The following is a 5,829-nucleotide window of genomic DNA, read 5'->3' on the forward strand; positions in this document are numbered from 1 at the left end:
TTTTCAAATAGGCCTAGTTGTATCTCGGCCAAATACCTGTGACTGGTTTTGTAGTCCAGGGTCATATATGTGCATAAGTCTTGAGCTTAGAGCTTTGAGGGGATGTATATATATATATATATATATATATATATATATATATATATTTCCATCTCACCACTTGCTTGCACAGGCACGTTGTTACTGTCATGTTATCCATCTATCCATCTATCTATCTATCTATCTATCTATCTATCTATCTATCTATCTATCTATCTATCTATCATCAGCTGATAAGAGCTACATTAAAATCCCAACTAATGTGGAAAATTACAGCAGCATATTTCTAGTAGGTTATTTCAGAATTGTAAATATTTTTCTAAACGTGTCTATAAATAATTCACAATGCAAATACATATTTAAAAGTTACTGTAAAAAAGTCAACCTTTTAGGGTTATCTGCCATCACATTACTTTTTTTTTTTTTTTTAATGTTTATCAAGTTAATGTCCTTGAACAGCAAAACAACACTAGATAGGCTACACAATCTATTCGTATCAAAGCACCCGTGCATGTATATGTTTCTCCATAACAAGTCACAACAGCCTGTAATTCTGTGTTTAAACACTCACCTTCGAGAATCACAGGCTCAGTTCGCCCTCATTCAGCCCGCTCTCCTCCCGCTCTCTCCCACAACACACCCGCTGACTAAACGAGCTCGCTTCGGTGCGATGCTTTGAAAGAAGCATCTCTCTTCTGCTCAGTGCTCGCCTCTCTCTCTCTTTCTCTCTGATCCGGGATGCTGCGGTTGCTGTGGTACCTGTTAACTCTGACCCCTGCCGGCCACTGTGGTTAACTGCAGTCAAAGTACACTTGCGTAACACGCCGTCACCAAGCAGCTATTGTCATGGCAACAAAGAACGATAAACAATACGGTGAACACAAATACGTTTTGAAGTAATGCGTTTTAAACGCTTAAAATTGATTAAACTAAGTGTAATTTATTTAAAATAATAAATACTATAAAACATAAAAATAAACAAATTCCAAAATGTATTTTATTTACAGCATCAAGTTGAAACAGTTAGACAGTCATTTACTATGTTATGCTCTCTGGTCCAAAAATGAACACAAAATGACAAAAAATAAATACTTTAACACCTTTTAATTGCATTTTGTTTTCTTTTTTTGTAATAGTACACCCTATGCTATATATCTGGCTCTTTGTTATTCTTACTACTTGCCTCATATTACTAATATTATTTAATGCGTTATGCAACTATTTAAGCAGCTGGACATTTATAAATATATATTACGTAGGCTAATTTCATTCTGAATTGTAACTGCCAAGTTTCAAGAGTTTAAAACAACCTTGTGAAATGTACAACTCCGCCACAATCACAAATAAGAAAACATTTAATCTACTAAACCTTTGTAACCAAAACTGTGATAAGGCCTCTGCACATGACTGTTTTCAGCATTAAAAAGACCAGGCAGACTCGCAGACATTAACCGTGAAGCCTGAAAGGTTGGAGGGTTCAGTGATGTCTTCACTCGCTCCAAATTCGACCTGCAATATAACTACATCTCAAGCAAGAACTCACGTTAAACAGATTTAGCTAGATAGATAGAGAAGGATCACTCAAATCAGAAAGAATGTGAAGGCTATGATGACTGCAGTGGACAGGAGCGGGAAGTTTTCCCTGCTGAAAAAAACAATAGAAAATGTAATGGATTTAATGGTTATAATGGGAATTGTATTGTTTTTAATGGAAACTTTAATGGTGTCTACTGGTATGTGATGGATTCTATTGGTGGGATGTTAAATCCTATTGGAAAAATGCCCAAAACACACTACAAAAACGAATTTTGTAATGGTTTTACTGGAAAAAGATAATGGTTTATGGTATTTTAACGGAAACCATTGGAATTTCTGTGACGGTTTCTATTTTTTTTTTTTTTTTTTTTTTTTTTTAGCAATTTCTCAAGGAATTTATTTGTTCCTTCTGAATATTTTCAGCTGACAGCTGACTTTTTCTCAGAATTGCGTGATATAAACTCGCACTTGCGAGTCAAGTCCTAATTCTGAGATATAAACTCGCAATTCTGAGAACATAGTCTTTTTCCCCTCAAACTGGACTTTAACTCGCAATTCTGAATTTATAACTAGCAGTTGCGAGTTTATATCTTCTGTGAAAAAGGTCAGAATTGTGAGATAAAAAGTCGCAATAACTTTTTTTTTTTATTTAGTGGCGGAAACGGGCTTCCATATACATACATGTAGGCGGGGCTGATGCCACCGAAGCTGTAACCTATGTTTGCCACAACTACAGGGTTCCCAAACAAATGAAAAGAGGAAGTAGAGAGGTGCACAAACGATCTTTATTTGACACTTAAATATACTTAAAAATGTAATCATACAAAACATACAATTCGTAAAAAAAAAAAAAAAAAACACGAATCACAAAAGTAACTGTTTTTTTTTTACATAATAGTATTCAGTGGCCACCTATAATGTTGTATCTTGACCTGACAACATCAATATCCCTTGGGATAAGTTAACATTTGGGAAGGAAAAAAAAAAAGAAAAGAAAACCCCAGTAAACGCAATACAAACAAAACCCTCAAAAATTCACACTTTCCCACAAACAAATAAAGCAAAATAAAAATTTCCCCTCACTCAAAATAAATAACCAAAACCACACAACAAGCCAACAAAAGAAAACAGTGAACCCTCCCCACAGATGATAACCCTTGCTGGTTATAAGGGAAATGACAGTCAAAGATAACAATAGCTACTCACAACTAGTACAACAAAACAAGACACAAAATTAAAGAAAACACACTTAAATCAACATACAAAAAAAAAAAGCCACACCACCGATTAATCTTAACACACACACACACACAGCATACGAACACGCACTCCCACAAACACAGTTCACTAATGAACACAGTCAAGTGCCCTTGAAGACGAACTCCTCAGCAGCACAGCAGCAAGACAGTTCCTAGAAAATAATAACCCGATGGTCATTAGACACACGTCCACTAAACATAAAAAATTACATCTTTATATAGCGAACAACTTACAAAATACCATGAGAACCTACCTGCGGCACAATTAACTGACTCTCAATACAAGGGGTGAACGACCTACCAATCCTGCCAGAATCAAGCTTAAAGCTTAAAGCCGGTCCACTGTTAGTCAACGCCACCTCTCAAAATAAAGCGGCAACATAAAGCAATACAATAACGTAACGTTACCCTGAAATGCGTTGATGCGGTTGAACACCCTCAGGCCCACGCCCGGAGTTAGAGAAGAAGTCCATCCTTATACAGGTTAATGTGCTTAATACAGACTCACTGCTCAACGCACATCAAGTAGTTTTTACAACAGCACGCCAGTACAGTCCCGGCGCCATGGGCGGGCAATGGGGGGCCTGGCCCGCCCTGTGAGTCACTAGTGCCCGCCCTGGACTAGCCTGCTGAGTAAAGAAAACGTTTATTCAAACATCAGTTATTATTTATTTACCCTTGCATTGCGAAAAGGCGGAGATCTGTTTCCTCAAGGCTGTGCGCGGCGCTCAATCTGAAAGGAGGCGGGTGGAGTTACGAGCTTTCGCTGAGAGCTTGATCATCCAATGGCCTTACGAAGTTTTACTGACAAGTTCTTTTTAATGATTGGTATTGGTTAAACATTTTAAAACACCCTGATTTAAAATAATGACGAATTATAATACAGATATGAAGTATGGACAATGCATGGACAATTTTTCACGGCACACCTGACTGGGCTAAGGCAGGGCCGACTATATGCACCCCCAAACGAGTTTGTGCTCCCACTTTCCATCCTCTCCCCTCCTTGCTGAACGTGATCAATTTCAAAAGCGAAAGTGAAACCAATAAAACAGCGAAAGCGATAGCGAGTGTCAGCGACTGCACGCAATCACAGATTGCAGACCCCCCCCCACCCCCCAACACACACACACACACACACACACGTGATTTGTGCCCCCCCTGGAAATTCAAATGCGCCAGTATACCACGCCAGAGGAAAACGGAAGTAAAGGAAAATCTCTGCGCTTTTTAATGGGGCTGTGAATTTAACTTCCGCCCCACTCCATCCACCCACACACAGAAACCCATTTAAGGGGATCACCCCATTATACATAGAACTGGGATATTTCAGTAGACGCGGAGCGGTGTAGCTACTCATATACTCTGATCGGACACCGCCACACAAATGTGGATTTCTGTTAATGACTGTCTCAGGATTTTACACAAAGTAACAGCTACAGTACCAGTTACAAAATACACTGGGACAGTCAGTCACAGGCAATTCTAGTTGCACTTTTCAAAATCTTAAACTATCCTTCGACTATGTTCTGGCTCGCCATCTAGTGGTGAATTGTTTTTTTTGGCCCGATGCAAAACTTACTTGTCGACCCCTGATCTAGACTAAATGCTCCAGAGGTCAGATTAGATGATGGAGCGTTAAAACAAAGATTAAAACTTCTGCTTCGTTAGCACAGATGGCAATCATGCTCCTGAGAAAAGTCTGGGATACATGAAAAAAAAAAAAAAAAATATATATATATATATATATATATATATATATATATATATAATTTAATTATATACACACACACACACACACACATATATATATATATATATTTAATTCTAAACATTTGTGATGCCCATTGTGCAATAAGTGATTGCTCTTGGTAATACAAGCATAAATACATTTACACTACTGGAGAAGTTTGCAATAAAAAATAAATAAATTGAAAGAAGTCTTTACGTTAACCAAGGATGTATTTATTTGACTAAAATACAGTAAAAACAGTAACACTGCGAAATATTATTACAATTTAAAATAACTGTTTGTGGTTTGAATATATTTTAAAATGTAATGCATTTTCAGCAGGCATTACTCCAGTCTTCAGTGTCACATTATCCTTCAGAAACCATCATCAATATGCTGATTAGCAGAAACATTTCTTATTATCATCAATGTTGAAAACAGTTGTGCTGCTTCACATTTTTGTGGAAATCGTGATACACTACTAGTTTGGGTGTTGAAAAAAGATTTTATTATAATTATTATTATTAATATATGGATGCATTCATTTGATCAAAAGTGTTTATAATGTTACAATAAGAATTATCTTTTTATATCTATTCATCAAATCATCCTGAAACAATTTATTACGGTTTCCACAAAAATGTTAAACAGCCGTTTTCTACACTGGTAATAATAAAAATAACCATTAATAATTGAGCACCAAATATTAGAATGATTTCTGAAAGATCATGTTTCATTGAAGACTATTAAATAAATGCAGCCTTGGTGAGAATAAGGAACGCCTTTTACTCTATTTATATTATTCTAATCTTTAGTAGAGTACCTAGAAATGATTTCAAATCTCTTTAGACTAATTTTTAACTTGTAACATATTTTGACTGACATAAACACAATGGTGTATTTCAATGATTCATACCCAAACCAATACCCAAAAATGCCTGCTTATGCATCATAAGAGGCAGACTCCATCTGAATAGACGACACAGTAGCCAGCACTGTGACAGATAAAAGCAACTAACCCTGGTGACTCCCCTACCACACCACCAGGTGGCAGTAATATCTGAAGGTCTAATCTAGGTGGACCAGAAAAACCTACACATTCTGGATCTGGGCAGTTCAAACCAGCCAGAAAAAGTTTCTAAATGGGACCTCAGACACGAGAGTACTACAAATTCAGCAGAAAAGCCAAGCATGATTTGATTTCCTCCTTTGTAAAGGCATGTTCAGATACGTAAAACCCTAAACACTGACATCCAAGATTCA

The sequence above is a fragment of the Barbus barbus genome (genome assembly GCF_936440315.1).
Source record: "Barbus barbus genome assembly, chromosome: 45".
Lineage (NCBI taxonomy): Eukaryota > Metazoa > Chordata > Actinopteri > Cypriniformes > Cyprinidae > Barbus > Barbus barbus.